The 10000-nt window shown below is 40.7% G+C and overlaps 1 protein-coding gene across 1 annotated transcript in view; it reads left to right on the top strand.

Moving 5' to 3' along the window:
- Positions 1–4915: 4915 nt before the first annotated feature.
- LOC125045636 overlaps positions 4916–10000 on the top strand; it is a 30196-nt gene continuing 25111 nt past the window's right edge. Inside the window, exon 1 of the mRNA XM_047643041.1 lies at positions 4916–4955. The gene's annotated coding sequence lies outside the window, so the exon portion shown is untranslated. The remainder of the gene's footprint in view (positions 4956–10000) is intronic.

The following is a 10000-nucleotide window of genomic DNA, read 5'->3' as shown; positions in this document are numbered from 1 at the left end:
TTCATTTTCTTAACCTTTCCTCCTTTTATTTATTTCTCTTTTTTTCCTATCCCTCTAATTCTAATTATTCATCTTCTTTATTTTCTTCATCATCATCATCATCATCTTTTCTTCTTCTTCTTCTTCATCATCATCTTTTCTTCTTCTTCATCATCATCTTTTCTTCTTCATCATCATCATCTTTTCTTCATCATCATCATCATCTTTTCTTCTTCTTCATCATCATCATCTTTTCTTCTTCTTCATCATCATCATCTTTTCTTCTTCATCATCATCATCATCATCATATTTTCTTCTTCTTCTTCTTCATCTTTTCTTCTTCATCATCATCATCATCATCATCATCTTTTCTTCATCATCATCATATTTTCTTCTTCTTCTTCTTCATCATCTAATTATTATCATTTATCCTATTCTTCTTCATCTTCCTCCTTCTCTTCTATTTCCTCTTCTTACCATCATCAGCTTTCTCTATTCCTTTCTTTCTGCTTCACTGACTCGTTAATTTATTGTATATATTTCTGTTCTTATTTTTTATTATTTTTTTCTTTAATCTTTCCATTTATTATCATTTGTTATCTTTTTATCAGTTATTGTTGTTCTTGTTCGTCGTATTATTTTCCTTCAGTTTTTTTTTTTTTTCTTCTTCCTGCTATTATTATTATTATTATTATTATTATTATTGTTGTTGTTGTTGTTGTTGTTGTTGTCGTTGTTGTTGTTGTCGTTATTATTATCATTATTATTATTATTATTATTACCATTATTATTATTATTATTATCATTATTATTATTATTATTATTATTGTTGTTGTTGTTGTTGTTATTGTTGTTGTCGTTGTCGTTATTATTATTATTATTATTATTACCATTATTATTATTATTATTATTATTATTATTATTACCATTATTATTATTATTATTATTATTATTATTATTATTGTTGTTGTTATTGTTGTTGTCGTTGTCGTTATTATTATTATTATCATTATCATTATTATTATTATCACAATTACTGTTATTATTATTACTATTATCATTATCTTTACCAGTATCTTTACTAATTATTGTTATTACAATTATCAATTATCATTAGTATCATCATTATTATTAATACTACTGTCATCGTCATCATCATAGATAGATAAATAAATGGATGGGTAGACAAGCAGGTAGGTAGATAGATAGATGGACAGATAGATAGACATATAGAGAAATTACTAGGTAGACAGATGAACAGATATATATAGAATAGAAAGATAGACAATTAGATAGGTAGATAGAATTAGATAGAAAAAAAAAAAATAAATAGAGATAGATAGATAGATAATAAGTAGATAGAAACTTAGACTGACATAGAGCTGTGACAGGAAACATTTCACATAATAATATATATATAGATACATATTTTTTTCGGAGAATAACCAGAGAATGTGGCAGCCGTTCTTAATTTAGTCAGTTAACGCGAATTATCTCCGTCGTCAATTAAGCAGCAAATTACCGAGGCGTGTAATTAACAGTAGAGGAGCGTGTGGTGTGGTTATTCATCAAGTATGCAAGAGAAAGGAAAGACTGAGGTTTTGTAATGATTTCACGCGTGTTAGCTTGCATGGGCCTCGGTTGCACGTCAAGTTTGGGACGATGAAGGAGGCAAGTTTGGGATGGTGAGTGAGGCAAGTTTGGGATGGTGAGTGAGGCAAGTTTGGGACGATGAAGGAGGCAAGTTTGGGATGGTGAGTGAGGCAAGTTTGGGATGGTGAGTGAGGCAAGTTTGGGATGGTGAGTGAGGCAAGTTTGGGATGGTGAGTGAGGCAGGTTTGGGACGATGAAGGAGGCAAGTTTGGGATGGTGAGTGAGGCAAGTTTGGGATGGTGAGTGAGGCAAGTTTGGGACGATGAAGGAGGCAAGTTTGGGATGGTGAGTGAGGCAAGTTTGGGATGGTGAGTGAGGCAAGTTTGGGATGGTGAGTGAGGCAAGTTTGGGATGGTGAGTGAGGCAGGTTTGGGACGATGAAGGAGGCAAGTTTGGGATGGTGAGTGAGGCAAGTTTGGGATGGTGAGTGAGGCAAGTTTGGGACAATGAAGGAGGCAAGTTTGGGATGGTGAGTGAGGCAAGTTTGGGATGGTGAGTGAGGCAAGTTTGGGATGGTGAGTGAGGCAGGTTTGGGACGATGAAGGAGGCAAGTTTGGGATGGTGAGTGAGGCAAGTTTGGGATGGTGAGTGAGGCAAGTTTGGGACGATGAAGGAGGCATGTTTGGGATGGTGAGTGCGGCAAGTTTGGGATGGTGAGTGAGGCAAGTTTGGGATGGTGAGTGAGGCAAGTTTGGGATGGTGAGTGAGGCAGGTTTGGGACGATGAAGGAGGCAAGTTTGGGATGGTGAGTGAGGCAAGTTTGGGATGGTGAGTGAGGCAAGTTTGGGACGATGAAGGAGGCAAGTTTGGGATGGTGAGTGAGGCAAGTTTGGGATGGTGAGTGAGGCAAGTTTGGGATGGTGAGTGAGGCAAGTTTGGGATGGTGAGTGAGGCAAGTTTGGGATGGTGAGTGAGGCAAGTTTGGGATGGTGAGTGAGGCAGGTTTGGGACGATGAAGGAGGCAAGTTTGGGATGGTGAGTGAGGCAAGTTTGGGATGGTGAGTGAGGCAAGTTTGGGACGATGAAGGAGGCAAGTTTGGGATGGTGAGTGAGGCAAGTTTGGGATGGTGAGTGAGGCAAGTTTGGGATGGTGAGTGAGGCAGGTTTGGGACGATAAAGGAGGCAAGTTTGGGATGGTGAGTGAGGCAAGTTTGGGATGGTGAGTGAGGCAAGTTTGGGACGATGAAGGAGGCAAGTTTGGGATAGTGAGTGAGGCAAGTTTGGGATGGTGAGTGAGGCAAGTTTGGGATGGTGAGTGAGGCAGGTTTGGGACGATGAAGGAGGCAAGTTTGGGATGGTGAGTGAGGCAAGTTTGGGATGGTGAGTGAGGCAAGTTTGGGACGATGAAGGAGGCAAGTTTGGGATGGTGAGTGAGGCAAGTTTGGGATAGTGAGTGAGGCAAGTTTGGGACGATGAAGGAGGCAAGTTTGGGATGGTGAGTGAGGCAAGTTTGGGATGGTGAGTGAGGCAAGTTTGGGACGATGAAGGAGGCAAGTTTGGTGTGATGGATAGGCCAGGTTTGGTATGATGAATGCGCCAAATTTGGTATGATGAATACGTCAAGTTTGGATGATGAATATGTCTGGTTTGGTATGATGAATGAGGCAAGTTTGGGACGATGAAGGAGGCAAGTTTTGTATGATAAGTACATCAGGTTTGGTTTGATGAATATGTCAAGTTAGGTATAATGAATGCATTAAGTTTTGGATGATGAATAAGTCATATTTGGTGTGATGAATAGAGTTTGGCTGTTTTTTTTCCCTTTCTTTTAATCTTTGTCTTTCTGATTCTTTCTCTTTCTCTTTCTGGTTGTTTGTTTGTCTGTCTGTCTGTCTCTGCCCTCTCCTCTCTCTCTCTCTCTCTCGCTCTCACTCTCTCCTTCTCTGTCTGATTGTCCATGTTTCTCTTTGTTAATCTGTTTGTCTGTCTCTCTGCCCCCTCCCCTCCTCTCTCTCTTTCTCTAAATATGTATATATATGTATATATATGTATATATATTCATATGTATATATATTTATATGTATATATCCCTCCCTCCTTCCCTCTCTCTCTCTCTCTCTCTCTCTCTCTCTCTCTCTCTCTCTCTCTCTCTCTCTCTCTCTTTCTATATATATATCCATCGAGCTATCTGTTTCCTTCCCCCCCCCTCCCCAGCTCGGTTCTGGAAGCAAGGCCTTAAAATCATGGCTAATGGCCCTTAAACCTTAAACCCGGAAATCGACCTACGGTAAAATCGAGAACAATTATGACCTTTTCGGTGGTTAACGACCTCCATCCGCAGCCATTTTAAGCGTCACGAAGTCTCTATAGCGTGTCAGTCCTTTCCTAGCCTTGACAAAATGATGCAGTCTCCCCCCCTCCCTCCCTCCCTCCTTATTGTCTCATAGAAAACGGCACCGACAAAAGAAAACGTGGTAAACATCCGACGCATCAAAGAAAACGGGAATCTGTTCGGATTGTCATGGCGACTTGATATGTTGTCAATGTCTCATTTGAATACAAAAGACATGACGTACCTCTTATTGTCTCGTGATATTGCCAATCACTGTTCTCTGCGTGTGACTGACGCCTCTTCCTACCGCTCGCATCCTCGCCCTAACTTTCACTTAGAGTCTTAGAATTAATAATGCGTAGGTGAGTGGGGAGTGTTGGCGGCAGGAAGGGCATCCGGTTATGAAATTTTTATCGGCATACAACTCATTATGGGGATACACACAGTGATGAGAATAGATATGGCTTAATTATATTCCTGTTTTAACTATTCTTATAACCTTATGGTTTATATACTCCATAAATAATGAGGGAAACTTGATTGTGAAAAAAAAACCCTTTTCAGTATGTGGAATGTTTTGCTAAAGTGTGACGGATATTTTACTTGTCAGATATTTAATTAAAATATTCTGCTTTACTAAGGAATAAATCTCTTTACTGTGAAAATATATATTAATCTACTTAACCAGTTTGTATTTATTAGATCATATACGCATTTGTTAGTCTACATGTATCTACATCCAATATATATCTCTATATCATTATGCTATATATGTGTATATATATATCTGTATCTATATGTCTACCGATCTATCTATCTATTTATCCATCAATTTATCTATCTATCTATCCATCCATCCATGTATCTATCTACATTTATGTACATCAATGAATACTTGACACATACTATCAACTACAGACCAAGAAAAGGAAATAAGCAATATATGCAAATCGCATTGAAATCTATGAACCCCATATCTCTTCGTTTAATAATGTCTTTGTATTTCTTTTCAGCGTCGCAGGAATGTCACTGAAAATCTACTGAAATAAATGTAAGTATAAATCCTTTCGTGTTTTGAGCACTGTAAATGTATTCGTGTATTTTTCACTGTAAATCAATTCGTATTTTTCAGCACTGTAAATTATTTCGTATTTTTAAGCACTGTAAATTCTTTCGAATTTTTCTGCACTGTAAATTCTGTCGTATTTCTAGGCACTGTAAATTCTTTCGTATTTTTAAGCGCTGTAAATTCTTTCGTATTTTTAAGCGCAGTAAATTCTTTCGTATTTTTAATAACTGTAAATTCTGTCGTATTTTCAGCGTTGCAAACCCACTCATATTTTAGGTATCATCTTTTCATTACATTCTTCTATATTCTTATGCTGATTGATTCGAATTTAAGTCTATAAAACGGGATAGTTGAAATTGATAAAGGAAATGCACAGATAATTAACTGAATTACAGACACAGCTACAGAAACAGAAGTGTATCAGATAGATAGAAAGACGGATATATATATATATATATATATATATATATATAGAGAGAGAGAGAGAGAGAGAGATAGAGAGAGAGAGAGAGAGAGAGAGATAAAGAGAGAGAGAGAGAGAGAGAGAGAGAGAGAGAGAGAGAGAGAGAGAGAGAGAGAGAGAGAGAGAGAGAGAGAGAGAGAGAGAGAGAGAGAGAGAGAAAGATAAAGAGAGAGAGAGAGAGAGAGAGAGAGATAAAGAGAGAGAGAGATAAAGAGAGAGAGAAAGAGGGAAAGAAAGACAGAGAAAGAGAGAGAGAGAGAGAGAGAGAGAGAGAGAGAGAGAGAGAGAGAGAGAGAGAGAGAGAGAGAGAGAAAGAAAGAAAGAAAGACAGAGAGAGAGAGAGAGAGAGAGAGAGAGAGAGAAAGAAAGAGGGAAAAGAAAGACAGCGAGAGAGAGTAAGGGAGCTTCCTAAATTATGGTAATTGAGTTGTACCTGTGAATTGGGGTGACTACGGAGTGTCTATCCTCCTCCCCCTCCTTCCCTCCCTCCCCCTCCCTCCTGCTCCTCCCCCTCCCTCCTGTGCACCTCTTCATCTCCTTTACCCCCTCCTGTTTACTCGCCCCTCCCCCCCTTCTCCCTCCTCCTCCCTCCCTCCCCACCCCTCCTCTCGTACTCCTCTTCCCTTCCCATATGCTCCTCCCTCTCCCCCCCCTTCTCCCCTCCCCCCCCACCTTCCCATATAACCCCTTCTCACTCTCCCTCCTTACCTCCCCCCCCCCCCCTTCCCCCATCAATTCAACCCTCCCTCCCTCCCCTCTACCCCTCCCCCCTCCCCCTCCCTCCGGTATAATCCGTTATCCATCCAATTATCTTGTTTTCTCTTGTCCCAGTTTCTAATAATACATCAAAAGACATGTATCTATCTATCTATCTATCTCTCTCTCTCTCTCTCTCTCTCTCTATATATATATATATATATATATATATATAGACATGTATATATACATGTCTATATTTTTTTAATACAATTTCTATATGACTTTACTTACCACTTGATTAATTCTCTGAACACTCTATAAATCGCATTGTAAATTCTATAAAATAATACCTAAAAACGATGATGTTTTCTTCCAAACAACTTTTATATCACTATACCTATCGCCTGTTAGTGCTTCGAACACTATATTTTGGGGATAATGATATACCAATTAAGGCGACATTAATCCGAGCGTAAAGTAAGTTCCATTTTTAATTATATATTCCTCTTTCTGTCCTAATGGCACAATCATTAGCCTTTATTGTAATTAACGATTGAGAACGACTAACTCCTTGGTTTTGCTAATGATGCACTCGTAATGATCATTAATATTCACTCTGGTAATTACACATCGTGGTCATAAGGAAGGTGCAATTGTGTTATCATTAAGACAATTAACGCTCGTAACTTGGTAATTTGCATAATTATCACCCTCATCTCATACCCTCATTCCTCATAAATCCTTTTTTAACAAATACAACGAAAAATTATATTTCTAGATCTCTCACCCTTAATTACAGTCATTAACCTTATTAGGAAAGGTTCACTCATAAGCCTACCCTCACCCGACCTTCATCTTTCATATAGAACTCATTCTTTCGTATCTAAATATAAATTACGCCTTCATTAACCCTGTCAGACGTAGGAAATCCTCATTCATTAAGCCGCCATTTCTCAAACAACCTTAACCTCAGCGTATATATTCCGAAACTAACCCGTTTAAGAAAAAAAAACTATATATTTTTTTACTAAACCCTCATTAGCATAACTGGGTTACCCTCATAATTACAGCCTCACCATAAACCCCTCATACAAAAAAGCAAGGATCTCATACATCCTTAAGCTCGCCGTTTTAAAAAATCTTACACTTTTGACGCCACCCTCATTAACATATCTAGACTCATAACTTCACGCCACCCTCATTAACATATCTAGACTCATAACTTCACCCTCATAATTACACCCTCGTCCCTTACCCCTCATGTCTCATAAAAACCTTCTGGAGACCCTAAATGAAGCACTGAACACTTGAAAAGATCTCTCTTTTTACCAAAGCCTTAATAACATAATTAGGCTCCTCTCATGATTACATCCTCATTTATCTTAAATAAAAACAAAAAAGATTCCTTAATTGATGCACCGAACCCGTGAAAATCTCTTTTAACACGCCCTCATTAATGTAATTAGACCCCCCCTCGTATTTACACCCTTATTAACACAACTGGGCTCCCCTCATGCTCACACCCTCATTAACAACTACTATTCCCTCATAATTACACCTTCATCCCTCATAAAACTAAACAAAACAAGAATTGAAGCTTCGAAACCTTACTTCACTCGCGCGTTCGAATCCACGCACGCATTCAGAGAACTCGCCAAATGGGACGTTTCGACTTCGTGTTCGGAGCTTCGAATGTTGACACTTTCCCGCAGTTACTTTCCATCTCTTTCTCTCTCTTTCCATCTATCTCTCTCTCTTTCTCTCTCACTTCTGTTTTCTTTTGTGATTTCTACGTGTATTTTTATCTATTCTTTTTTTTTTTTTTTCATCATTCTCTCTTGTTATGTTCTTTGTGTCGTCTTTCTTTCACATTTTGTTTCGTTTTCTTTTGTGCTTAATTCGTGTGTGCGTGTTTATTTATTTATTTTTAATTTTATTTTATTTTATTTTTCAAAATTTCCCTTGTTTTGTTCAGCGTTTTTTTTTTTTCTCTCTTTAATTGATCCTTTGTTGCTGTATTTTTTTTTTAAATATTTTTAGGGGTTATTGAACCTTCTCTCTCTCTATCTATCCATCTATCTATCTATCTATCCGTCTGTCCATCAATCTATCAATCTCTCCCTCCCCCTCACCCTCTCTGTCTATTTTCCTCTCTCCCTCACTCCCTAACCCCTCCCCCCCCACACTCTCCCTCCTACCCCCCTTCTCTCTCTTTCATTTTCTTTCCGCCTTTCTCTCGTTTTCTACGTCCGTCTCCTCATCACCACCACGCTGACTCCTCGCTTTCTCCAACACCGTTTTCTCCAACACCATTTTCTCCCTCAAATCCTCGTCATGTTGTTTCTCCAACAATACCTACATCACTTTTCTCCTTCTCCCCTCCCTCGTCCTCCTCCTCTCCTTCTTCTTCTTCTTCTTCTCCTCCTTCTTCTCCTTTCTCACCAGCATCTTCCGTTCCCTTTTCCCCTTTCTCCATCATCATCCCTTTTTCTCCTCCCCCACCAACGCTTTTCTCTCCACCTCCCTCTCCCCTTCATCCTCTCCCTCTAAATCCACTTCGCTTTTCTCCCTCTTTCCACCTCCTCCTGCTCTCACATTTTCATTTCCTCTCTTCTCCTTATCTTTCTTCCTCCTCCTGCCCGATATCTTCTTCTTCTTCTTCTTCTTTTTTTTTACTTCCTCTTCTTCTTCTTCTTTTTTTTACTTCTTCTTCTTCTTCTTCTTTTTCTTCTTCCTCTCTCCTCTCCCACATTCTCCATATTCTTCCTCCTCCTCCTCCGCCAGCATCTCCTCACCCAGCATCCTCTCCTCCTCCTCAACCTCCCTCTTCTTCTTCCTCTTTCTCCCCACCAGCATCTCCCCCTCCACGTCCTCCTCTTTCTCCGTTCTTCCTCCTCCTATTTCTTCCACACCCTTCTCTCCTTCTTTCCCCCACCTCCTTCTCTCCCTCCTTTCTCCTCCCTTCCCCATCTCCCACCTCCTCCTCCAACACCTCCTCCCCCCTCTCCAACACCTCCTCCTCCAATCCCCCCCTTCCTCCCCCTCCACCTCCTCCTCCAACACCTCCTCCCCCATCCCCCACCTCCTCCTCCAACCCCCTCTCCCCCATCCCCCACCTCCTCCTCCAACACCTTCAACCCCATCCCCCACCTCCTCCTCCAACCCCCCCTCCCTTCTCTCTCCCCCGTCACCTCCTCCTCCTCCTCCTCCTCCTCCTCTCCTCTCCCCCCAGGTTATAGGTCAACAGGGCTCTGAACCCCAGCTATGCAGCACGTGGGGGAGGAAGGGGGGGGGGGTGAGGAAGAGTTCGCCTGGGGGAGGATGCTTCATCTGGGGGAGGGAGGGGGGGTGAGGGGAGAGGAAGAAGGAGATGGGGGATAGAGGTGGGGGAGGGGAGGGAGGGGGTGAAGGGAGAGAGAAGAGGAGAGGGGGATAGAGATGGGGGAAGGGAGAGGGGAGGAGAGGGGGGTAGAGGTGGGGGAAGGGAGTGAGGGGGGAGCGGGAGAAGGTTGGGAGAGGGAGAAGGTGGGGAGAGGGAGAGAGGAGGTGGAGAGGGAGGGAGTTAAGGCGGAGGTGGGGAGAGGGAGGGAAGGGGGGAGGGGAAAGAGGGGAGAGGGGGAAGAGTCCAGTGGTGAGTAGACGATATATGAATGGTCTGAATGTCTTTGTTGTTTATTGTTGTTGTCTTTGTCGTTATTATAGATTGTTATTGTTCCTCATACTGTCGATGATGGAATTACTTATTAATGATGTAATTAGTATTAGTATAGCTGTTTGTTACCGTTTATTTGATACCATTCTGTTATGATTGTTATTATTGTTAGTATAGTTGTTAATTCTCACTACAATATTTAAATTATCATCT

Source organism: Penaeus chinensis, chromosome 37 (genome assembly GCF_019202785.1).
Source record: "Penaeus chinensis breed Huanghai No. 1 chromosome 37, ASM1920278v2, whole genome shotgun sequence".
NCBI lineage: Eukaryota > Metazoa > Arthropoda > Malacostraca > Decapoda > Penaeidae > Penaeus > Penaeus chinensis.
This window is presented reverse-complemented; position numbering and strand designations above follow the sequence as displayed.